Here is a 27,760-nt window from a genome sequence, read left to right on the forward strand (position 1 = left end):
AATTGTCAATAAAAGCCTATGACACTTATGAAATGCTTGTAATTATACTTCAGTATTCCATAGTAACATCTGACAAAAATATCTAAAGACACTGAAGCAGCAAACTTTGTGGAAATTAATATTTGTGTCCTTCTCAAAACTTTTGGCCACGACTGTACATATTCGTCGCCAAACCCACTGGCTCCAGGTCATCTATATTTCTTTGCTAGGTAAAGCTCCGTCTTATCTCAGCTCACTGGTCACCATAGCAACACCCACCCGTAGCACGCGCTCCAGCAGGTATATTTCACTGGTCATCCCCCAAAGCCAACACCTACTTTGGCCGCCTTTCCTTCCAGTTCTCTGCTGCCAATGACTGGAACGAATTGCAAAAATCACTGAAGTTGGAGACTTATATCTCCCTCACTATCTTTAAGCATCAGCTGTCAGAGCAGCTTACTGATCGCTGCAGCTGTACACAGCCCATCTGTAAATAGCCCATCCAACCAACTACCTACCTCATCCCATATTTGTTTTTGTTTTTTCTGCTCTTTTGCACACCAGTATTACTACTTGCACATCTGCGCATCTATCATCTATCACCCCAGTGTATCTATCACCCCAGTGTTAATTGCTAAATTGTAATTACTTCACCACTATGGCCTATTTATTGCCTTACCTCCTTACTTAATTTGCACACACTGTATACAGATTTTTCTATTGTGTTATTGACTGTACGTTTGTTTATCCCATGTATAACTCTGTGTTGTTGTTTTTGCCCCACTGCTTTGCTTTATCTTGGCCAGTTCGCAGTTGTAAATGTGAACTTGTTCTCAACTGGCCTACCTTCTTAAATAAAATAAAAGTATTTTTAAATTTTTTATTTTAAAGCCAAATGTTAGCTTGCTAGCTAACACCTTCTACAAATTAGCTAAAGTTAAGACTTTGTCAGCTATATGATATGGTAATTATTTGAACTGGCTAGCCAGCTAACTTAAGCTAACTGAACTTAACTTTAGCTAGCCAGCTAACAAGCTAGAAACTAACCAAAACATTGTTTAGAAAGTTGCTTTTAGTTGCCTGGTTTGCTAGATTGACATATACTAAATTAATCTTTAAACGGATGGGTTTATTGGTGTTAAAATAAACCAGTTATGCTATTTTGGAACACCAGGCCGCTGATGCCATGCAGCCTGTCGTTTTGTGTTTATAATTTTTCATAAGAACAACGACAAGTTTGATGTCGAACAACAATAGAATGTTAATGATGTCACTGCGACAACTGTCTACAGACATGTCAATAGAGTATAGTACTAGTATAAACCAGTATTGAAATCTATGGTTGTTTAGCACACGGCCTCAAGTGAATCCATAAAGAGACGGGTGGGGCTAAGGCTTAAGAGGGTGTGACGATGCTGAATGAGTGTAGACAAAGAAGAGCTTTCCAGTAGGTGTACCAAAATATTCAATGAACATTTTCTCAAAAGTGGTGTTACAAGTTTATCAACTTTCAAAGCAGAATTACTTTCCAATTGTTCCGCAACTGTTGTGTACGATATACCCACTTTCTAGCTCTGAGTCTTTACTGTTATCCAATGTGAAAAACACAATTTCAAATTTTTTTTCACATATGTTCTCACATGGCTTACAAGTCAGCCTGCTGGGCAAATTAAAAGTAGAGAGAATCCATTTAGCAATATTTCTGAATTCACCCCTTGTTGAAGAGCAATTTCCTACATTGGTCTGGGGTGGGGTTTTTAAAGCCTTCATAGCTAAAGTAGTATGTTTTTTCTCTCACCGACCCAGAATGACAACTCTCGTAGAAAAGCTAACATACACACCAACACATATACAGAGTTCAGAGTTGTGGGTCACATTTCCTTAGACAACTAGACTAAGAAAGAGAGATTGACGCAGGGTCAAAGCACCCTAACACACAAACACACAGATTCTGTTTCCCTATAGCCTCTGGCACATTCCACCACACTTCCCTCTCACAACTTGCTAGCATGGACCAGGCTGGAACATGTAGACCTACATGGTAGTTGTGATAACATAGAAGGATAAATAAAAAAACATCTCCAAATACATGGATTTTCTGTAATCTCTCGTTGTAATTCAAGGAGAAGCTATGCACAAAATGTTGACACTGTGACAGCAAAGCCCAGCATAGCCTACATTAATATTCCACAAAGCAAGGCGTTGGATTAAAATAAAACACAAAAACTGATTGCAGAGGCTAGTCCCTACAGCCCCTTCCCCTCACCTCACCAAGCCAAGCTTATCACAAGAGAATGCCATCCACTGTCACTGGCCATTAGCCTGAGAAGTCAAGTGGAGATTGGTCTGAGGGACTCTGGTTAGCTTCAGACATGCCTGCTGTCACCACTTCCTTCTTCCAGCCAGAGGAAAAACCCTCTCCCTCAAACACAGGGTTCTAAGGCCATCTAGCAAAAACATTTTCCTGGCTAGGGAAAACTCTGGGCCTTAGTTATAGCCTATAACTTTACTAGGGCCAGGATTTCAATTCCCAGTCTGGAATAACTCCAAGGCCTTCTTCACAACATCCAGTCTAATTAGTCAAGGTGCTGCGCAGATTAACCAATCTGTAAATCATCTCAACTTCCAAACAACTCATTTATTTTATTTAGCCAGGATAGTCCACTCAGTAACAATTGCCACTGTTGAACATATCCTTATGTTGGAAGGATTAGGTCATCTACACAGCCACAAACTCAGAACCAACGTTGTGAAAAAGCAAGGGGTATCGAGGCAGGATCGACAACACTTAAAAAACACAAAGAAACCCTTAGTCAGGTATTAGCAACCGCCAAATTCCAAGTGTCTCAGATTTGCCCTAGATGCCTGTTCCTCAGATCAGAAGAGTGTAACATAGACAGACACGTAGCCTCCATCCCACCCACTCCCTCTCCTCAGATTAGAGGAGTGTAAAATAGACATGTAGCCGAGCCTCGATGCCACCCACTCCTTCCCTCACTCCTCCTTACTTAGTGTCACCAGCTCCCACTCAGCACAAGCAGGCCAGTTCAAGATGTTTTCCCAGGTCCTGATGACAGGCACCAAATTACAACACACACACAATCAGGGGGAGAAGCCACATCCCTCTGCCTAGTGGTTAGAGTGTTGGGCCAGTAACTGAAAGGTTGCTGGATCAAATCCCCGAGCTGGAAAGGTAAAACTCTGTCGTTCTGCCCCTGAGCAAGGCAGTTAACCCACTGTTCCCCGGGCACCGAGGACGCGGATGTCGATTAATGCAGCCCCCTGCACTTCTCTGATTCAGAGGGGTTGGGTTAAATGTGGAAGACATTTCAGTTGAAGGCATTCAGTTGTACAACTGACTAGGTATCCCCCTTTCTTTCATCACCAGCAGTGAGCCACAGCCACAGCCATGTCACACACATACACCCGCAGGTGTGACCACACACGCACACACAGACACATGCAAGCGCAACAACAACTGTCTGTTACACAATGTTCTATGTTGTTGTTGCAATCTTGTAGATCATGTCATATGATCCTATAAAGGACCAAAACAAATGCCTATGGCTGTAAGTCAATATAAAACGAATAGAATGGTTTAACTTTGTAAAGCCGTCATTGGATTCGGACACAGTGGAATACTCTACAAATTGAAGCCAAGCAACTATAAACTAAGCAATTGCACATATTTCCAATAGCTGTTGATGGTTTCTATAAAGATTTGGCATCCTGTTTAACATAACGACTCTCTACCATTACCGTCATCACTGAGGTGGCTGTTTCCCCGGCATTCACCATAATTCTAACACTGAAGAATACTTTTCAGCGCTGCTTTTCAACAGGAAGTGTTCTGGACGAGGGCTGCTGGCTACATGGCAGGAGTCATGTTTTGGAAAAGTGACCTCATCCCGGCCACCACCTCCCTTTTCCCTCAACATGAAGGAGAGGGTCAACAGCAAGCCCGGCTGACAATAGAGAAAGCAAGGCTTCTAGCTCTACAGATAGACAATAGTCACTCCAGATCAGCTCACACTTATTAACCCAGATTCGGGTCTTAGTGGGCAAGGCTATTCCTTCATCCTTCCAGCCCACCCCACCACAACTACAGGCTCATTTTTACCATCAGACTACTTAACATAACAAAAGCCCCATTCAGAAGAGACACACACTCATAGGGTAGTGCCTCACTCTCGTCCTTGTATGAGTCAGTGTGGCTCAGCTCAGTACAGCTCAGCTGCTGAGATAAATCTGCAGTTTCCTGAAGGGAAGCAGCAGGGGAAACCTCCTATTGTCTCGCAGTAGGAACTCAGGGCCGCTCCAATCCTGACAGGAAACCCATCGCTAAGGCCAAAAAGCTGCTTCCTGCGACACCAGAAGAAAAATCCAGGGAGAAGACATGCAAAAACGAGGAGCTGAACAAACACACTACTGGTGTATTGCCATGCAGGATTGACCCCTGTGTTTTACCCAAAAGGCTCACTTTTCTGTTTCCATCTACACGGGCCGGTACCCGTGCCTCACTGGGCCAAAGCCAGGCTACTGTTACTTTTCAGCTGTAATTTACATAAATATCTAACTGTGAACTTTAACACCTTCTCACAAAGCAACTATTTTGGTTATGCAGAGGTTGTTGATTCTGCTCTTCACAAGTTCTCACTGTCAGCCCTAGCTTTGGAAACACAATTTCCCTAGTATAAACAAAGGGGATGTACACTAGTGTAACACTGCTGTTACTGTCGAAAAGCAGCCTAAGTTGCTGCGAAACAAGAACGCACACAGGAACGCAAACACACATTAACGCATATCCACTACAGCTCCTGGTCTTTTCCCGGCGTCCAAGCATCCCATCACGACACATAATGCAGAAATTAGACAACATGCAAATGTGTACACAGCATGAAGTGCCTGGTAAGTTTACAGAAATAACCCCCTGCCACCAGATGTTCCCCAGGTATTTAGGGCCACATCCTTATCTGTAACTCTGTCTCGTAAATCATGCGTTGATGTCAATGAGGGATTTCGAGATACACAAACACATTACAGTCCAAAGTTTAGCCCTTACAGTCTTAAATACGCTTCTAGACTAAAACCCTATCTTTTAACTATCAACTTGGGTATCAAACATCACATGCACCCCCCCCTCCCTCACACACATTCAAGCCTCACAATGAGGCATTATGCCACTTCGGTGGTGAGGCTGTTCGCAACAGTTTTCTGAGGTCTCCTTGTTCCTTGTTCAATCTCCCATTCCCGTTCCCCCTCACTCTCCCTCTCTCTCCCCAAAGGGTTCAAAATGTCACAAAGTGAATTCAATCAGGCATTGGGGAAGTCCGTGGCTTTGAATGGTGTTTGGAAGGCCAAGTACAAAACCCAGTCTAACAGGACCTTGTCTTCCCACCCAGATACCATGTTGGCTCCAAGCACCACACTCAAAGTGGAGCTATTTGCATGCAGATTTTACAATGGTCTCAATGTACTGCCCAAGCTCTTTCTAAAATGGTCTGAAGGTCTAGCTCCTCAGCAAGGGTCCTCATATAGGCCTTAGTGGAAAACAGAAATGGTAAGACATTCTGACATGTCCTGTCTGTAATGTCACCGGGGAGAAAGTGGATCAAATTAAAATGAGTGCCATGGTTCTGCAACATCTTACTGTTCAACTTCAACCCTGTACTGAGATTGAATTAACTACTTTACTTTTTCAAATTGTTTATTTTCAAACTGTTATATTGTCAACTAAGAAAACTGAGAAAATGACTTGACTGGACTTGGAATGGTCCAATAAATGATGCAGTAAAAACATAGCCTAATGTCTAGGTCTCCGGAAACATGATCTTATTGACTCATTTGGCAAGCCTAGGAGCTGCATGCAGCATAGAGACTGAACCATTTGAGACTGAACCATTTGCCTTCTTCACAACAGTAGCAAATGAAGCCTCCAGATGTTTTATTTTCATACCTCCAGTAAAAAGACCAGATGTCAGCTAGCCGCAGTTATCTAAAACCACACTCCAAAACCTGTTAATTAGTCAGTTATTTCCTTTACTGGTGCAAATTACACTTATCAATCTGTCACGTGTGCTCCCTCTCTGGCCTCTAGGTCACCAGGCTGCTCGTTATGGCGCACACCTATCACCATCGTTACGCACCTACGCGTCGTCAGACTCACCTGGACTCCATCACTTCCTTGATTACCTGCCCCATATATGTCACTCCCTTTGGTTCCTTCCCCAGGCGTCATTGTTTCTGTTTCTTGTCTCTGCATTGTTCAAGGTTCTTGTTTTGTATTATGTTCCGTTTATTTTATTAAAACACTCACTCCCTGAACTTGCTTCCCGACTCTCAGCGCACATCGTTACACAATCTATATAAAGCAAGCTTGAATAAATTCGAGCCCAGTTACTTTGCTCACCGCATCCTCCTTTGATTGTCTCGTCTGGTTGCCATGAAAAGCCCCCACCTTGGAAACAGTCAATCACATAATTGTGGAGCTGCTGATCTGCACGAAGTGTGTGTGACACTGGCGATGTACTTTGCTGGACCTGCTAGCTGTTCTTGGCTGCGCATCATCACTTCAAACGCATTCCGTCTTGGTGTTATCGGTTGGCCTACTACTACTGGTAGTACCGGTAAAGTTAGTTATGGTAAAGTAAGTTATGAATCGCAAATCACCATACAGCTGACACACTTCAATTTCATCAATCAATTTGACTTCAATTTGGTTGTCCAAAATACTATCAGCTTGCACTGCATCTTTACTGATGAATGCCCTGATCTCTGGTAGGATGGACAATAGAAAGAGTCAAAATTCACACAAGGCTGAAAAACTGCAAAAAAAAACGTTGGCTAAACTGGAACACTTGCGCGAGCCCATAGCAAATGAATGGAATCAAATGCTCGCAGAGCCTGTTTTGACTGGAGTGGTGCTTAGAATTCCATTTCGACTAAATGGCACAAAAAAATGTATCCCTTTTTATTTTACCACTACAATCTGATAGTCGGACAAAACTGGAAAAAAATAACTTTCTAAAATGTAGAAAGTAAACACCCGCACCTAGATGGTGTCAACTGTGCTTATTTCTGCGTAATGAGAAAGTAGGGGAAAAATGAAAACTTCTGACTATTTCTGGTCTAGTGATGTCACGTTCCTGACCTGTTTTCTTTTGTCTTGTATTTATTTAGTTGGTCAGGGTGTGAGTTGGGTGGGTTTGTCTATGTGTGATTTTCTATGTTGGGATGTTTGTGTTCAGCCGGGTATGATTCTCAATCAGAGACAGCTGTCAATCGTTGTCCCTGATTGAGAATCATACTTAGGCAGCCGGGGTTTCACGGGTGTTTGTTCTTGTGTCAGTGTTCCGCCACACAGGACTGTCACGGTAGTTATTTTGTATCGCTTTTTGTTAATTATTAAATCACTATGGAAACTAGCCACTCCGCGTATTGGTCCGATCCGTCTCGCCTCTGAGGAGGATTACAACTGCCGTTACAAGTGATCGATGACAAACGAGCTCGCTGCCCAGACTTACATAATTACAAAGAGGAGAGACCTGATTTAAAATGGTGCCCGACTTGAAAAAATCTAAATATACACATTGTGAGATATTTGGCGAAATTGCCCGGCATGCCTCTCCATAGAAAAACAATGGGGGGAACTCAGCGTTCCAAGGGCAAAAAGTATTTTGGGGCTAGCATTTGATGACAACCGAGCTCGCTGCCCAAACGTACGTAAATCGAAAGAGGAGATTCTCATGATTAAAATGACGTCCGACTTGAAAAAATTAAAGTGTACACATTGTGAGATATTTGGGGAAATAGAAAGACATGCCTATATTTCCCCTATAGGAAACAATGGGACAACCTCAGGGTTCCATAAGTACTTTTTTGTTGTTTACATTTGAACTATAAACAATGTGAGCAGGTCTCATTGCCAACAATAGCGAAGCAGGCATTGTGACATAGAACAATAAGCTTGGAATAGAACGTTCGGAAGGCGAGTTGGTGCCACGGTGCTCAATAGAACTAATAGGAGCTGTCAGGGTGAAAAATGCCCTAAAATAAGGCCTGTTTTTTCGTGATTACTTCAAAACGACGGCAAGCAGCTGGGAAATATGGTCATATTATGAAACTGGTCTCTACAGCGGATGCAATGAACTAGTTTTTATCTGAAAAAAGCGTTGTTAAAAATGTACTGTGTCCAACCTATTTCTGGCCAGTCAATTGGTTCAATGACATTGTTGTTTCGTCTATTAATCGCTTCTAATAGATCTGGAAATTATGCATTAACCATGAATTTAACCAAATATTTGTTTATAACGAGGGACGTCGCACGTTAAACCTGGACACATAAATAGTAGGAATATCCGCTGACCTCAGCCATGACAGCATGAGAGAGAAATGAAGCATCTGCACGTCACCTACAGGTGCAAGTGTGTGTGTTTCACTGTCCAATCTGAGGCTCGAACATGATCTGAGCACGTGATCTGAGGCTGTTTGGTCTCTTGCGCATCAACTTGGGTAAACCTCAAGGGAGAGCAGACAATGCATTATAAACAAAGCACCACATATATTGGCCAAAAAATAAAACATCTGATTTTTGTTTTTGTTTTTTTCGGGGTGTGGAGAAAAGTAAGGCGGGGCATCCGTTAAACAGTAATTCAACTTTGGCCTTAAGGTAAATCATTAAGTTAACTAATATTAAATGTAATATGACATAATACACTTAAAAGTTGGCTTTGGAAAAATAAATCAATATCAAATGTGCAATTGGCAATTTTCACTCTGAAATTGTGAAGGTCAAGGTTTCATACAAGTAGAGCTCCAATTCACCTAATTTGTAAATGCGATTGGAGCTCTGTCTGTGTGTTCATGAGATATAACAGAACACTAACTACTGGGCAATACAGTCTGTATATTCCATGAAATAAGCACTGAGAACTAAGCGATAGCTTACTCCTCAGTGTCAAACAGATCTTTCACTGTGAATAATGTAAATTAACTCAACCAACTGAACATCAACAACCATAGAGTTATGACCTGCATTAAAGTGATAATTCGGCATGTTAGCAATGAGGCCATTTATCTACTTCCCCAGAGTCAGATGAACTTATAAAAATAGTATTCATGTCTCTGTGTCCAGTATGAAGGTAGTTTCGCCATCCAATGCAAACCAGCATTAGTGCAATGACTGGACGTTTATGGGTTTTTGCTAGTATGGGTATCTAGCGCTAGTGTTAGTTAGCAACTTCAAACTGCACTCAGAGACATACAAATGGTATCCACGAGTTCATCTGACTCTCGGGAAGTAGATAAATGGCCTCATTGCCAAAATCCCAAATTATCCCTTTAAATGTTTCCAAAAGTTTCCTTGGGGAAATTGTTAGAAGCAGCTGATTGTACTTTAAGCGAGAATAAACAGCATCTCAAGGCACTAGATTCAATTAGTAAATAGGCTCTCTCCCCCAGACCTTATTAGAAAGTTTACATAGGTATTTTAAGCAAATTTATTCTCACACACTGTATTTTGTGTGGTAGGGACTCAATCTAATATCCAAGATAGATTCAATTTAATGGTGTTTCAGTGCAATGAAAGCCCATTAAGCAGTATGCTCCTACTCATATCAATAAAATCTTCTCTCTAGGACAACCAGTCCTTTTTTAGGATGGTGTGTCAATCTCCAAGTTGGCCAAATGAGGCCGTATTTATTGTAGCTGGGGATTTTAACAAAGCAAATTTGAGGAAAATGCTACCGAAGTTCTATCAACACATTGACTGTAGTACTCGCGCTGGGAAAACACTCAACCACTGCTATTCTCTCATCCGGGATGCCTACAAGGCCCTCCACTGCCCTCCGGCAAATCAGATCACGACTCCATTTTGCACCTCCCTTCCTATAGGCAGAAATTCAAACAGGAAGTACCAATGCTAAGGTCTATTCAACGCTGGTTTGACCAATCGTAATTCATGCGTCAAGATTGTTTTGATCACGCAGACTGGGATATGTTCCGGGTAGCCTCGGAGAATAACATTGATGTATACACGGACACGGTGACTGAGTTCATCAGAAAGTGTATAGGGAATGTTGATGTTGTTCCCACTGTGACTATTAAAACATACCTAAATCAGAAACCGTGGATAGATGGCAGCATTCGCGCTAAACTGAAAGCGCTGACCAGCGCATTTAACCATGGCAAGGTGACTGGGAATATGGTTGAATACAAACAGTGTAGTTATTCCTTCTGTGAGGCAATCAAACAGGCAAAGTGTCAGTACAGAGACAAGTGGAGTCGCAATTCAACGGCTCAGACACGAGATGTACAGTTGTCGGAAGTTTACATACACTTAGGTTTAGAGGTCGACCGATTATGATTTTTCAATGCCGATACCGATACCGATTATTGGAGGACCAAAAAGGCCAATACCAATTAAATCGGCCTATTTTTTTTTAAATGTATTTGTAATAATGACAATTACAACAATACTGAATGAACACTTATTTTATCTTAAAATAATACATCAATAAAATCAATTTAGCCTCAAATAAATAATGAAACATGTTCAATTTGGTTTAAATAATGCAAAAACAAAGTGTTGGAGAAGAAAGTAAAAGTGCCATATGGGCCATGTAAGAAAGCTAACGTTTCAGTTCCTTGCTCAGAACATGAGAACATATGAAAGCTGGTGGTTCCTTTTAACATGAGTCTTCAATATTCCCAGGTAAGAAGTTTTAGGTTGTAGTTATTATAGGAATTATAGGACTATTTCTCTCTATACGATTTGTATTTCATATACCTTTGACTATTGGATGTTCTTATAGGAACTTTAGTATTGCCAGTGTAACAGTATAGCTTCCGTCCCTCTCCTCGCTCCTACCTGGGCTCGAACCAGGAACACATCGACAACAGCCACCCTCGAAGCAGAGTTACCTATCGCTCCACAAAAGCCGCGGCCCTTGCAGAGCAAGGGGAACAACTACTCCAAGTCTCAGAGTGAGTGACGTTTGAAACGCTATTAGCGCGCACCCCGCTAACTAGCTAGCCAACCTAATCTCGTGAGTTGATAGGCTTGAAGTCATAAACGGCGCAATGCTTTAAGCATTGCGAAGAGCTGCTGGCAAAACGCACTAAAGTGCTGTTTGAATGAATGCTTACGAGCCTGCTGGTGCCTACCATCGCTCAGTCATACTGCTCTATCAAATCATTAATTATAACATAATAACACACAGAAATACGAGCCTTAGGTCATTAATATGGTCGAATCTGGAAACTATCATCTCGAAAACAAAACGTTTATTCTTTCAGTGAAATACGGAACCGTTCCGTATTTTATCTAATGGGTGGCACCCATAAGTCTAAATATTCCTGTTACATTGCACAACCTTCAATGTTATGTCATAATTACGTAAAATTCGTGAAAATTAGTTCGCAAAGAGCCAGGCGGCCCAAACTGTTTCATATACCCTTACTCTGCGTGTAATGAACGCAAGAGAAGTGACACAATTTCACCTGGTTAATATTGCCTGCTAACCTGGATTTCTTTTAGCTAAATATGCAGGTTTAAAAATCATCCCCCGTTTGGCGAAGTTGGCTGTCTTTGTTAGGAAGAAATAGTCTTCACACAGTTCGCAACGAGCCAGGCGGCCCAAACTGCTGCATATACCCTGACTCTGTTGCAAGAGAAGTAACACATTTTTCCTAGTTAAAAGAAATTAATTTTAGCAGGCAATATTAATTAAAATTATGCAGGTTTAAAAATATATACTTGTGTATTGATTTTAAGAAAGGCATTGATGTTTATGGTTAAGTACACGTTGGAGCAACGACAGTCCTTTTTCGCGAATGCGCACCGCATCGATTATATGCAACGCAGGTCACGCTAGATAAACTAGGAATATCATCAACCATGTGTAGTTAACTAGTGATTATGATTGATTGATTGTATTTTATAAGATAAGTTTAATGCTAGCTAGCAACTTACCTTGGCTTCTTACTGCCTTCGCGTAACAGGCAGGTTCCTCGTGGAGTGCAATGTAAAGCAGGTGGTTAGAGCGTTGGACTAGTTAACAGTAAGGTTGCAAGATTGAATCCCCGCGCTGACAAGGTAAAAATCTTTCGTTCTGCCCCTGAACAAGGCAGTTAACCCACCGTTCCTAGGCCGTCATTGAAAATAAGAATGTATTCTTAACTGACTTGCCTAGTTAAATAAAGGTGTAAAGAAAAAAAGAAAACATTTGGCCAAATCGGTGTCCAAAAATACCGATTTCCTATTGTTATGAAAACTTGAAATCGGCCCTAATTAATCGGCCATTCCGATTAATCGGTCGACCTCTACTTAGGTTAATTATGTGGATATATTGAAGCAACATCTCAAGATATCAGTCAGGAAGTTAAAGCTTAGTCGCAAATGGGTCTTCCAAATGCACAATGACCCCAAGCATACTTCCAAAGTTGTGGCAAAATGGCTCAAGGACAACAGACAAGGTATTGGAATAGTCATCACAAAGCCCTGACCTCAATCCTATAGAAAATTTGTGGGCAGAACTGAAAAAGCATGTGAGCAAAGAGGCCTACAAACCTGTTACACCAGCTCTGTCAGGAGGAATGTGCCAAAATTCACCCAACTTATTGTGGGAAGCTTGTGGAAGGCTAACCGAAACATTTGACCCAAGTTAAACAATTTAAAGGCAATGCTACCAAATACTAATTGAGTGTATGTACATTTCAGTGTCACGACTTCGGCCGAAATTGGTACCTCTCCTTGTTTGGGCAGCGTTCGGCGGTCGACGTCATCGCCGATCCATGTTTAATTTTCCTTTTGTTTTGTCTTTATCATACACACCTGGTTTCCATTCCATTAATTATGTTCCTTATTTAAACCTCTGACTTCCCTCTCTGTTTTGTGCGTTATTGTTTGTCATGTGGGTTCGTGTTGTTAGTGCTCTGGATTATTGTGTTTTTTCCTTGTTGGAACTTTACTTATATTTTGACTATTAATTTTTGACTATTAATCATATCCGTGTCCTGCGCCTGATGAAAGAAATAAAAGCTGAAATAAATAATTCTCTATACTATTATTCTGACATTTCACATCCTTAAAATAAAGTGGTGATCCTAACTGACCTAAGACAGGGAATTTTTAATAGGACTAAATGTCAGGAATTGTGAAATACTAAGTTTAAATGTATTTGGCTAAGGTGTATGTAAACTTCCGACTTCAACTGTATGTGGCAGGGTCTACAGACAATCACGGTTAACAAAGGGAAAACCAGCCACGTCGCGGACACCGACGTCTTGCTCCCGAACAAGCTAAATACCTTCTTCGCCAGCTTTGAGGATAACACAGTGCCATCGACGCGGCCCCGTAGCACTCACTTCTGTCATCATGAAGTGCTTTGAGAAGCTAGTTAAGGATCATATCACCTCTACCTTACCTGACACCCTAGACCCACTTCAATTTGCTTACCGCCCCAATAGATCCACAGACTGTGCAATCGCCATTGCACTGCACACTGCCCTATCCCATCTGGACAAGAGGAATACCTATGTAAGAATGCTGTTCATTAACTATAGCTCAGCCTTCAACACCATAGTACCCTCCAAGCTCATCATCAAGATCGGGGCCCTGGATCTGAACCCTGCCCTGTGCAACTGGGTCCTGGACTTCTTGATGGGCCGCCCCCAGGTGGTGAAGGTAGGAAACAACACCTCCACTTCACTGATCGCAACACAGGGGCCCCACAGGGAAGTGTGCTCAGCCCCCTCCTGTACTCCCTGTTCACCCATGACTGCGTGGCCACACACACCTCCAACTCAATCATCAAGTTTGCAGACGACACAACCATAGTAGGCCTGATTACTAACAATGATGAGACAGCCCACAGGGAGGAGGTGAGGGGACCGGCAGAGTGGTGCCAGGAGAATAACCTCTCCCTCAACGTCAACAAAACGAAGGAGCTGATCGTGGACTTCAGGAAAAAGCAGAGGGAGCACGCCCCTATCCACATTGACGGGACAGGAATTGTGAAATACTGAATTTAAATGTATTTGGCTAACGTGTATGTAAACTTCCGACTTCAACTGTATGTGTGTGACCAATAACATTTTATTTTATTTGAATGATAACTCCTCCAATGTCAGAAACAGCCAAGTAGAGGCTTTCTTCGCGGAATATTGGAGCCATTTGCATCATCAACAATAAACAATATGGCCGCTGTAGTGAATGATATCACTCTAGTGGTGTGGGGGCTGTGCTTTGGCAAAGTGGGTGGGGTTATATCCTGCCTGTTTGGCTCTGTCTGGGGGCATCGGACAGGGCCACAGTGTCTCCCGACCGCTCCTGTCTCAGCCTCCAGTATTTATGCTGCAATAGTGTATGTGTCAGGGGCTAGGGTCAGTCTGTTATATCTGGAGTATTTCTCCTGTCTCATCTGGTGTCTTGTGTGAATTTAAGTATGCTCCCTCTAATTCTCTATTTTTTTCCTCTCTCTCTTTCTCTCTCTTCTCTCAGAGGACCTGAGCCCTAGGACCTTGCCTCAGGAATACCTGGCCTGATGACTCCTTGCTGTCCCCAGTCCACCTGGTCATGCTGCTGCTCCAGTTTCAACTGTTCTGCCTGCGGCTATGGAACCCTGACCTGTCACTGGACGCGCTACCTTGTCCTGGACCTGCTGTTTTGGACCCTCTCTCTACCACAAATGCTGTCTCTAACTCTGAATGATCGGCTATGAAAATTCAACTGACATTTACTCCTGAGGTGCTGACCTGTTACACCCTCTACAACCACTGTGATTATTATTATCTGACCCTGCAGGTCATCTATGAATGTTTGAACATCTTGGCCATGTTCTGTTATAATCTCCACCCTGCACAGCCAAAAGAGGACTGGTCACCCCTCAGAGCCTGGTTGCTCTCTAGGTTTCTTCCTAGGTTCTGGCATTTCTAGGGAGTTTTTCCTATCCACCGTGCTTCTACATCTGCATTGCTTGAGTGTTTGGGGTTTTAGGCTGGGTTTCTGTACAGCAGTTTGTGACATCGGCTGATGTAAAAAGGACTTTATAAATACATTTGATTGATTGATTGATTGATAGAGATCCAATAGAAAGACCTCTCTATGGGAGATGGACCCAACTTGACCATGGGGATGCAGACCAAAGGAGATCAAAGGAGATGATTGTACAACTAGTGTTCAGGGAACGGTCAAACCTCAAGTGGCCTTGAATGAATAAGTCAATAGTCTAACTCAATCAAACAATGAACAAAACTCTCTGCAGATTGGATATTCAAGGTGAATGAAAGGTAAAGGGAACAGGCAGAGAAGAAAACTAAACATTTACTATGATGGCATCAAGGTTTCGGAATATAAACCTATATATTACACAATATAATATATATTTTCTTGTTTTGTTAGACGCTGAGAACATCCTCAGCATCAGACAGTTTCACTGTCCCCACAACACCCGTCACTACATTTATGGTGGTTCTATTTTTGAAGACAGACACTGTAAGTCATACTCAAGTGTACAGTTGCAGGAACCCGACCGTATCCCCCTGTGAGCTCATCAATGTTGCTGAAAGCTTAACATGTTTCCGTCCAACACGCGTAATTGTTGTGATTTGCTACAATGAATCTCAAGACATATATAGCAGAACAAGACATCAGTCACTGCTCCTCGAAGGGGTTGACAACAGGCTAAAGCAAGTGCTTTAGTTACTGTCAATCTGAGAAGGGCAATTTTATCTCCTATTAAAGCCTTTAAACCCACTTTTTTGTTTTTTTTTTCCCACATTGCGTTTTGGTTAAACATCTAACTGAATGACTGAATTAATACCAATGTGCCAACTGCCAACTTTTTACCATTAATATTTTCTTGGATAGGAGGATGTTCACATTGCTATGAAGCTGTTTCATATGGATACTTACTTACAACAACAAAGGTTAAATATGACGTTTTACTAAAACTTTGGGGTTGTTCAAATAGATCTTCAATAACAGTTTGAAAAGCATTGCATTGTTGGTGGAAAAATGTGGAGGCAGTGAAGTCATGCTTAAACATAAATAATCACACTCCAAAACTTCACATAAAACTGTTTGCATATTTTAAGAGACAACAGAAAAAAGGCCACTTATACTTTAACTCTGGAGGCTACTGTCTAAGGGCACAACAAGTCAATGCAAAGTCCTATTTACAATAGAGGCCTCTTGTTTGGACAGATATTTGCTACTCAAATATGATTCATTCTGTTTTACATCCAACCTTAGCTTAGATAATTTCTTTCCCACATAACCAGTGAAATGTTTAATTATGTTTGTCTGTATATTGTTGTAGAAATTATCTAGCCTGCATCAATGGTTTATGTTCCATTAAAATATAAACAAACAGATTTAGGAATGTACATCATGAACCAGTATGTTCTTGTAGATGCACAACATTTTGTCATCTTACAATTAACATCTACATTTCAAAGAAAGCCCGATAGTTCACAACATGTGAATTCACGATGAAAGCATATGGAAGTTACAAAACAATGATTCAATGAATCCGATCTGGCAATAAGACAGTTTATAGCATAGAATCACATGACAGACAACATGGGGATGGTTAGCAGTCAAGTGGATGAATTACAGTCTGGACAAGCCATGTCTGGGGCACAACTCACCCAACAATAAGAGAATCAATTGTGATCACAACAAGCAAATTCCACGAAGCTGTGATTAATTTTGTAATCCCCATATCACAATGTGATTATCACAATGTGATTATGTGTGTTATTATGAAGCAAGACACAACTTTCTTGTCCTCCACAGAGTGGAGCACCACAGATTGTTGCCCTAATGGGGGATGTACACAGGGGGTGGGGGGGCAGTTCACTGACAATGGAGTATTTTCATACCATGTCATGTCTTACTGTTTGATGATGACTTTGTTTAGCTACAACTCCAAATATTTTTTGCTTGGTGTAAAAAAGTTTTTTTGACTTCCTGGGTGGATTATAATCTCAAATGTACTTGTCTAAATCTAATGTCACTAATCAACAGACATCCAGCCTCATGTAATACCTTTATAACGCCTATGCGTTCAGTAGCCTATACATCTATGAAGTACTACTTTAACAGTTATCTTGCATGGGGTGTGTCAATTTCTCTCTCTTCTCAAGACTAAATTCACTATAAAAATGTATAATTAATTTTAGTTAAATTCAAACAGATGTTCTTGGACTAGCCCAGTTTTGCTCAAATGGGGCTCTTTGTGGACCTGACGATACTATCTTTATGCACACATAGGATATTATTTGTGGCTTTTCATGTGCTGTCTCTGAACAGTGAGCTAAATAAATGCACAACGTTATGAACAATTATTCGTATATAACGTTACTTAATTGGTTATACACAAATACAAACGTACAGTTCATGTTTTAAACTATGGCAGACGGTTCGCTACAGATTTTTCAGAATACAGTTGGTTACAGAAAAAATGTATCGTAGGGATATGATGGGCTTCGTACGGGTCGGTAACATTCACAACTATCTGAGCACTATTTTCAATGCACTAAATCAGAAGCGCACACGATATGTTATGTAGGCCTACGTAAAAAGGAAAAGAGATAGAAATCAATCAAGGCATGGTCCATACGGTTGATAGAGCGGCAACTTTACCTGTAATTTACCCTTTTGCTTTTACGCAAATGTTGAGCCCATTTGATAGAATATCGTTCGAGGAATATGTAGTGCATGCAATAATGTATCATTGAAATGTGTTTGTCTTACCTTTCAGACTTCCTAAGGCTTTCTTTTAACTTTCACTATAATTTCTCCGAGCATTGTTGGTAATAAAGTTAGGAAGGAAAAACATGCCACCCCTTGCGCTTTCCCACTCTTCAACAGGTTTATGAGTCAATGATAGACAGGCGAATCAACCAATCCGTGCAAGGGGATGTGTGCCCAATAGAAGTAGTAGGGGACAGAAACGGTGGGAAGTTCTTTATACCTCAGTGGAAGTGATTTATGCTACGTATTATGATGTTATAGCCATAATATAAATACTTTTTAATATGTTTCGAAAATTAAAATCAACTTTGCATATTTATCACAATATCTAAAAAATAAGTTTGTGGCCAAAATTGAGCAAAAAAAATGTTGTCATGTTGTAGTTGGCCTAGACTATTGCCAGATGTCAATGGGGAAATTTTGTTGCGGTGTCATGTACACTTTAAACATGTACATGACACTGCAACAAAATTTCCCCATGGGGACAAAAAAAGTCAGTACGTAATGAGAAATACGTTTTTATTGTTTTGCCAACAGATCTTCTTTCTACATTTTATAAAAATGGCGATAGTTTCACTACCGCTCTAATTCATAAATGTAGTCTCTGAAGTGTAAAATATACTTTATTTATTTGAACAAAGATGTGTTCATGTTTGCCTTCAAGCTATTTAGTGCATAGTGGAATGTTTTGGAATTAAGTTAGCTTGTGATAACTGTATGAAAATAATTATGAAGAATACACATTTGTCTGGTCAAATACCAATGTAAATCAGAACACATTGGAAAGCCTGCATAGGAAAGGATATTGCCTTGATTTGCCATGAAAAGGATGTCAGTGACGTTTAATATGTTCTGCTCAATAGCATTATCTATTTAGAACGATCATGCCTTCATAATAAAAAATAATACACTGAACAGTAAGGTTTTGTTGCTATGAATTACTTTTGCATGATGTTTTTATTCTATGTGATTCAATTGTGTAAACTTTAAAGCATTCATAGGATGTCTGCTCTATTGCAAGTCATTTTGAGGTGACTGTAATAGGACATTGAATCAGAATCAGGAAACATTACAGCCATGCAACAAACAATACTAGGAATTTATCTTGGTGTGTTAGCTCAGAACAAAAACATCATCAGATCAACATCGATACAGATATACAATATAACACTGTAGAAACCACCATTTACACAATACATTCACAGGAATGTCCCCAATGTGAGGTAATGTAATGAGGTAAGTGATGCATGTGTGTGTAGAAACCACCATTTACACAATACATTCACAGGAATGTCCCCAATGTGAGGTAATGTAATGAGGTAAGTGATGCATGTGTGTGTAGAAACCACCATTTACACAATACATTCACAGGAATGTCCCCAATGTGAGGTAATGTAATGAGGTAAGTGATGCATGTGTGTGTAGAAACCACCATTTACACAATACATTCACAGGAATGTCCCCAATGTGAGGTAATGTAATGAGGTAAGTGATGCATGTGTGTGTAGAAACCACCATTTACACAATACATTCACAGGAATGTCCCCAATGTGAGGTAATGTAATGAGGTAAGTGATGCATGTGTGTGTAGAAACCACCATTTACACAATACATTCACAGGAATGTCCCCAATGTGAGGTAATGTAATGAGGTAAGTGATGCATGTGTGTGTAGAAACCACCATTTACACAATACATTCACAGGAATGTCCCCAATGTGAGGTAATGTAATGAGGTAAGTGATGCATGTGTGTGTAGAAACCACCATTTACACAATACATTCACAGGAATGTCCCCAATGTGAGGTAATGTAATGAGGTAAGTGATGCATGTGTGTGTAGAAACCACCATTTACACAATACATTCACAGGAATGTCCCCAATGTGAGGTAATGTAATGAGGTAAGTGATGCATGTGTGTGTAGAAACCACCATTTACACAATACATTCACAGGAATGTCCCCAATGTGAGGTAATGTAATGAGGTAAGTGATGCATGTGTGTGTAGAAAGCGCATGGAGGGCAGGAGTGTTTTGGATAAAAGCAATTGAAGTACTTCCCACTTGAGAATGCAAAGATGTTGGATGGGGAAAGTCACCTTAATATTTACCATTCCTACAATGCCTGGCCAGCATAGTGTGTGTGTGTGTGTGTGTGTGTGTGTGTGTGTGTGTGTGTGTGTGTGTGTGTGTGTGTGTGTGTGTGTGTGTGTGTGTGTGTGCGTGCGTGCGTGCGTGCGTGCGTGCGTGCGTGCGTGCGTGCGTGCGTGCGTGCGTGCGTGCGTGCGTGCGTGCGAGCGTGCGTGCGTGCGTGTGTGTGTGTATATAGCGGAAGCCAATAAAATGAGAAACTGATTTATTTCATGAGCATCCTTCTTGTACTTGTAGCTGTTCCTTTCTGCTGACCAGCAGTTTTTTAATTACAAACAGAAACAGCTACTACAGATGTTATGTTTTCCAGACAGCAGTAACTATTTTATTGTTCAGTGCTAGTTACAAAAACTCAGTAACTGGGAATAAATTGCAGTCTGCTAGTATATGTTAAAAAAATGTAGGCTGAACTATAATCTATAAAGAATTAACCAAGTCTAGGCTTCGCAGAGTAAGAATTAACAAAGTCTATGCATCGCAAAGTGGGAGGGTCATCTTCAATGCCTTCACTCATCATGTCAACACATCTCACAATTTCCCCTATTGACCTGGCTGCAATCATATGGCCTAACAGTAGAGGGCACTATTGCATTACAGTTACTGTATTTCTCACATTGTACACTGCTCAAAAAAATAAAGGGAACACTTAAACAACACAATGTAACTCCAAGTCAATCACACTTCTGTGAAATCAAACTGTCCACTTAGGAAGCAACACTGATTGTCAATAAATTTCACATACTGTTGTGCAAATGGAATAGACAAAAGGTGGAAATTATAGGCAATTAGCAAGACACCCCCCAAAACAGGAGTGATTCTGCAGGTGGTGACCACAGACCACTTCTCAGTTCCTATGCTTCCTGGCTGATGTTTTGGTCACTTTTGAATGCTGGCGGTGCTCTCACTCTAGTGGTAGCATGAGACGGAGTCTACAACCCACACAAGTGGCTCAGGTAGTGCAGTTCATCCAGGATGGCACATCAATGCGAACTGTGGCAAAAAGGTTTAAGTGTTCCCTTTATTTTTTTGAGCAGTGTACAAAGCACTACTTACTGACCAGTAAAGCCTCTAAGGATAGGGTTAAGATAAATCTGGTCACTGAAGAAAATATTGTTCCATTTTACAAGAGCGTGACAGAGGGAACAGTGCTTGACTAACCACACACGTAGCTGACCAAAGTTTTGTAATGGCTTCCCTGCTCTGTCATGAACATTGAAAATATCTTTGGTTTGATGAATTAGCAGAATGTGTCTTCAAGTAAGAGAGACATCAGCCGTGTTAGAGAGCAGTTGCTGATCAATGATTGAGCAGACTGACTGATCTACAAATAATAATGAGTAGTTATTTAGGATGAAAGGTGATTTGTAGATCATTCAGTCTGCCGTCACCGACTGCTGTGTAGTCGATCTCTGACATAGCCACTATTTTCTAACAGGGTTTTTACTGCGGAAATAGACTGCAAGGAGAAGGCTAAAAGTGGGAAAGGGGATACCAGGGTGAGCACACAGATAGCGCTTCTTCTCTGTGATTTACCAGAGAAACCGAGCCAGTGACACTTACGGGAGATAAATTAAAGGAAAATTTCACCATTATTCAACTTCATATTCATAATCTCCAGCACCACCCCAACATCCATCATATGGGAAAACTGCATGGTTCATTAGTCGTACAACAAAGGGACAGGCAGTGGGGCTGGGGCAAACAAGCACTGATTAATATTGAGATAATTAATAAAGCATATTTTAAAAATCCCTTGGGGATGTCCTGTTGTGTCAACATCCTGAGGAGGAAAAGGAGACTGTTTTTATTGCTCCAATTCTAGGTTACTGTTGACCCTCCCTTGGTATGGGTCCAGGGGTAAAACTGACGAGCACAACATGACATTGACACAATGTAACAACAACAAACACTGGCAGAGACCTTCAAGATCCATGAGAGAATGGCATACGTGATAAATCACTTCAGCTACTAACTTCTACAGTTTCCCATATCTCATTTTAAAATGTCCCTTCCATGTTTAATCACAGTTATGTGTGCCAGTTGAGTAATACAATTAATGTAGGCTAGGTGTCAATGAAGGCCACTGACTAGTTTCCCATGTCTTTTTATTTCCAGGGTTCCTTCTGCCAAGCATTTAGATTAGTTGCGCTTCACGGTTTCATTTGAGCCATAGATATTAAAAGTCCACGTCTGTTTATTCTTATATCTATGCTCAGAGTGAAATGTTTTGAGTGCGAAAATACTAACATAATATTTCTCTCCCAGATCCTTAGTTCATTGACCTCTGAGGTGGAGTGGAGGATGCCAGAGAATGGAGCCAGGATGAGTGTTGTGGGTTTACCTCCAGGTCAGAAGCTGACCCCCGGTTGATGGCCACAGCAGAATAGAGAACTCCCAGGAGATGAAGAGTCCTGGGGTTACTGTTAGACATTTAGCTGAGGTCACTCTCTGACTGATTACCTTTCAGTGAGCCATGATAACATAGTTAGCTTCCACGCTACTGTTCACTGAGAGGCTAAATTACAACAATTACTAGTCATAATAACATCATCAGTTGACCTCTCTATTTATTTTTCCATTCCTGGGGGCCTATCATGTCAAATGACAGGCCCCCTTGCTCTGAGACATGGCTGTAGGAGTCTACCATGTCTCAGGGCAAGCAGACCCTTACAGATGTAAGATCTTCATTTGATCACTCTTTTCTTGCCGAGAATTTGCGATACAAACGTGTAGTGTATTCAAGGTTTAAAAATGCTTCTAAAGTTTGTAATTTACACTTAAAATGTCAGACTTGATTTACCCATAACGAAAAATGCATCAACCCCAACCCTCTATTTCCATTAATTAAAATCCACATAGTAATTCACATCCTGTTGCTGCAGGATTATTGTCATGCTGTAGCAAACTAGCTCAAATTAGGATCCTATATCTGTAGGAGGTTACATGTTAGTTTGCTTCACCAAGCCCATTTCATTAGTTGAATCAGTTGTGTTAGTGCTGGACTAGAACACAAATATGCACCCTCAGGAATGGAATGTGAAACATTGTTCTGTTATGTAAGTCCCTTATTGTCTATACAAGCTGCAGAAGACAGAGATAGGACATTAGAGATAGCCTATCTAAAGGAGATAAAGCTTAGTGTGGGTGAAGGTTGTATGGGGGCTTGCCATTGTCTCAGACGCACACTCTCTAACCCCTCAGGTTGGCACAGTATGTTACTGAATATATCCAAAGTTCTATTGTTTCTCTCATCTTATAACAGTAGTTGACTTAGTTGACTTAGCTCCCGAGTGGTGCAGCGGTGTAAGGCACTGCATCTCAGTGCTAGAGGCATCACTACAGACCCTGGTTCGATCCCGGGCTGTATCACAACCGGCCGTGATCAGGATTCCCATAGAGTGACGCACAATTGGTCCAGCGTTGTTCGGGTTGGGGAGGGTTTGGCCTGGGTAGGCCGTCTTTGTAAATAAGAATTTGTTATTAACTGACTTGCTTAGTTTAATAAATGTTAAACAAAATAAAAAGTTGTTTCAGCAGTGTAAAGCCTATGTAAATAGCAGGTGTGATGTGTTTTTAAATTTTTTAATGCATTTACGTAACACTTCGATTTCCTCCTAATTGTGATTTACAGACGATATATACACATAAATCATGATTACCTAGTTGATTTTGCAAAAAACGGTAAGAGGATGACCATTGGGAACAGTTGGCATAGTTGTTCCCTAACTGACTCAGATTTTCCATGAATGCGCTATCCTCAGCTATGTAATACTGAAACTGCTTGTAAGGAAACCAAATTGAGCAATTACCGGATTATCACACTCTCCCCTGCCATAGGCAGCAACCAAGCTCGCTCTGTCATAAGATTCCAGACTCTAAACTACCAACAACTATGGCCCAAACTTCTTCTTCGGAAAATATATTTTCCATATGGCCTGTAAATTAGCCAAAGGGATGACAAGGGATATACACATATTACTCTATAAAGTTCTTAGTTATAATTTCATCTGCTAAAAGTTGAAGCCTAATGGCAGAAAAAAAGCACTCTGTACGTCACTCCTTGTCCCATCAATAAGTCATAAAATCCTTTGGATGTTGTGTACTGGCAAGAGAAATTGTGTCGTATTCTACCTACTGTAAGATAAGAAACCAGTCATTTTTAAGGACATGCTAAAGTCCAAAATGGAGAGGAAAACATATTTGTTATATTTGTTGTCCTGGTAAAAGGACTCAAAGAATATTGGATTTGACAGACAGAAAGTTATTTTAAATACCTGAATGAGTTGAACATAGTCATGATAAAAAAAACTAGAGTCACGCCCCCTCTGAAATCTAATTAGCATAATATAAAAAGCCCCATCAAAATCTGTCTGTTTAAGAGATATCTGTTATCTTGCATGGGCTGCGTCTCAATCCACCACATCCACCAATGATGGCCTTCCGCATCTGCGGTGGAAGGTGGCCGAGCTACAACAGGGTTTGTCAGACCATGAGACATCCCCAAAATCGGTATTCTCAAAAAATGTCTGTAGCATCTGAATGGTTTGTCCAACAAAACTAATATGACCCCTCTATGGAAAAGTAACTTTCACGAAAAAATACGTGTAATTTGTTTTGCTATAGGACACCCACAAGCCTCATCTGAAGGTAGCCCGGTACCAAAATATAAAAAATATAAAAAATTAAAGGATGAAAGTCAAAATATTAGTTATGTCCAGTCCATTTCACACATTTTACCCTGTGGAAATATCTTTGAGTTGGGATTGGGGAAAAGGTGAATGAAAAATCAAATGACTGTTTTACCACAAGTCCTGGCTCATCAGACCAATGAGGAGTGAGGCAGAGTGATGAACCAATGAACTTTACCTGAGCAAATAGATTCAACTAAAGTTGAATGCAACAGGGGTAAGAGTTAAATACATTTCCAGGATACAGTGACTGAAATTGGGCAGAACCCATTTCCAGGTTACAGTGACTGAAATTGGGCAGAATGTAGGAGAGTATCTTCATGTCACCCCACAGTTGCAACATCATGGGAAAATCTATTTGATTAGCTGATTAAGGTTTGAACATGTGTGTATAACCATTTTTTAATGGTCACAATTTTTAATGGTCACAATGTTTGCTCCAGCAGGCATTCCACTCATGACACTTATCTTTTAAAAGTAAGAAAATTCCAGTTGAATCCAGTAGACACATAATGAGGTATTTGTTACCACATCTACAATTCACTTGGGGTGTACATTGATTTGTGGACAAGTCCATGTATGTATATGTTACCAATTGACCATGTATCTCATGGCGCATGACATTTCTGTGACATTAAGGGCATGGAAAAGTTTAAATGGAATCCTTGGGATGTGCCAACTCTGACGTCCCCCATTGAAGTTGAAATTTAAAACGGTCAAGGTAAGGGTTAGGTAAGGGTTAAGGGTTAATGATTGAGGTTGGGTAAGGGTAAGGGTAAGGGTTAAGGTCGGGGTAAGGGTAGTGGTTAAGGTTAGGCTTTAGGTTAGGGACGTCACAATAACCCTGGATAGCACTAACTTGATAGCATTTGGTCACATCACAAAATAGATTTTTCAATGAAAAGAGGCAACAAGTCAATTAACAGTGAGATAGAGAAGATAATCTAGGACACAGTTCATATAAGGCCTATAGAAAGACAAACAACATGCAGAACACAGGTGCTATACATTTGGAATCTGGGTGATGGGTCAACATGAAGGTGAATGGAATTTCAGTTCCTGCATTGAAAATAACAGCTGTGTGGTTGCTAACATAAATGTAAATTCCCCCACCACACCCCTAAAATAAACAAGTGTAACCATGTGTTTCATGGAATGGCGTATATAATAATGGTATATCTACTGTCCTCTAGTCTTCAGCTAAATAACAATTTGTGCAACTTGATGTTTTTAAGATATTGAATGATCCCTTTAAATCAAAATTAACAATGTGAGCGTACATTAATCAAAAATCATAATCAATCTTACAGCCATTACGGCCAAGGATTAACACATTTACACTTAGAAGCCTGTTTGTGGGTTTATAGATCGGAACTAACCAGTTGTAGAACACTCCAGCTGTGCATGTCTAATCAGAAACAGCCATGGTACTTCCCCAAAAAAATAAACATCCCTTTTTCAGGACCCTGTCTTTCAAAGATAATTCGTAAAAATCCAAATAACTTCACAGATCTTCATTGTGAAGGGTTTAAACACTGTTTCCCATGCTTGTTCAATGAACCATAAACAATTAATGAACATGCACCTGTGGAACGGTCATTAAAGAGGCCTTTCTACTGAGGCCTTTCTACTGACTCTGAAAAACACCAAAAGAAAGATGCCCAGGGTCCCTGCTCATCTGCGTGAACGTGCCTTAGGCATGCTGTAAGGAGGCATGAGGACTGGAGATGTGGCCAGGGCAATACATTTCAATGTCCGTACTGTGAGACGCCTAAGACAGCGCTACAGGGAGACAGGACGGACAGCTGATCGTCCTCGCAGTGGCAGACCACGTGTAACAACACCTGCACAGGATCGGTATATCCAAACATCACACCTGCGGGACAGGTACAGGATGGCAAACAACAACTGCCCGAGTTACACCAGGAACACACAATCCCTCCATCAGTGCTGACTGTCCGCAATAGGCTGAGAGAGGCTGGACTGAGGGCTTGTATGCCTGTTGTAAGGCAGATCCTCACCAGCCATTACCGGCAACAACGTTGCCTATGGGCACAAACCCACCGTCGCTGGACCATACAGAACTGGCAAAAAGTGCTCTTCACTGACGAGTCACGGTTTTGTCTCACCAGGGATGATGGTCAGATTCGCGTTTACCGTCGAAGGAATGAGCGTTACACCGAGGCCTGTACTCTGGAGCGGGATCGATTTGGAGGTGGAGGGTCCGTCATGGTCTGGGGCGGTGTGTCACAGCATCATCGGACTGAGCTTGTTGTCATTGCAGGCAATCTCAACACTGTGCGTTACAAGCAAGACACCCTCCTCCCTCATTTGGTATCCTTCCTGCAGGCTCATCTTGACATGACCCTCCAGCATGACAATGCCACCAGCCATACTGCTCGTTCTGTGCGTGAATTCCTGCAAGACAGGAATGTCAGTGTTCCGCCATGGCCAGCGAAGAGCCCAGATCTCAATCCCGTTGAGCATGTCTGAGACCTGTTGGATCGGAGGGTGAGGGCTAGGGCCATTCCCCCCAGAAATGTCCGGGAACTTGCAGGTGCCTTGGTGGAAGAGTGGGGTAACATCTCACAGCAAGAACTGGCAAATCTGGTGCAGTCCATGAGGAGGAGATGCACTGCAGTATTTAATGCAGCTGATGGCCACACCAGCTACTGACTGTTTTTGATTTTGACCCCCCCTTTGTTCAGGGACACATTATTCAATTTCTGTTAGTCACATGTCTGTGGAACTTCTTCAGTGTATGTCTCAGTTGTTGAATCTTGTTATGTTCATACAAATATTTACACATGTTAAGTTTGCTGAAAATAAACGCAGTTGATAGTGAGAGGACGTTTTTTTTTTTGCTGATTTTATGTTCTGCCTCAAGAAGCTGATACAACACTCCCGGCACATGATATCATCTTCACCATTCACACACAAATCTGCAAAGGAAAAACAATAATGAGAGTTATTAATGCTGTGGTAGAAATCTAGTCTTCACAATCCCACACCATACCAGGGCCATATGGTATTTAAATGCATATGGCTTTGCACAATACTTGGGTCGCTCCACCAATTCGGTGCCTTTTGAGAAGTGTAACTTGGTCAAAAGAGACGTTTGATTTAACCTAATTTTAACATTCAGACAAAGAGCACATGTTCAACTTCATAAAAAACAATTTTGGCT

The 27,760-nt window shown here is 41.2% G+C and overlaps 1 protein-coding gene across 3 annotated transcripts in view; it reads right to left on the reverse strand.

Moving 5' to 3' along the window:
• Nucleotides 1-17,888, reverse strand: part of LOC129867339 (KN motif and ankyrin repeat domain-containing protein 2-like) — a 43,719-nt gene extending 25,831 nt beyond the window's left edge. For 2 of the 3 annotated variants that reach the window (XM_055940676.1, XM_055940677.1), the window contains exon 1: nt 17,738-17,888. The gene's annotated coding sequence lies outside the window, so the exon portion shown is untranslated. Of the gene's footprint in view, nt 1-3,738; nt 4,188-17,737 lie in introns of those variants that run through there. The other variant, XM_055940678.1, reaches the window with a different exon arrangement.
• Between the last annotated feature and the right edge of the window lie 9,872 nt (nt 17,889-27,760).

The sequence above is a fragment of the Salvelinus fontinalis genome, chromosome 12 (genome assembly GCF_029448725.1).
Source record: "Salvelinus fontinalis isolate EN_2023a chromosome 12, ASM2944872v1, whole genome shotgun sequence".
NCBI classification, from domain to species: Eukaryota; Metazoa; Chordata; class Actinopteri; order Salmoniformes; family Salmonidae; genus Salvelinus; species Salvelinus fontinalis.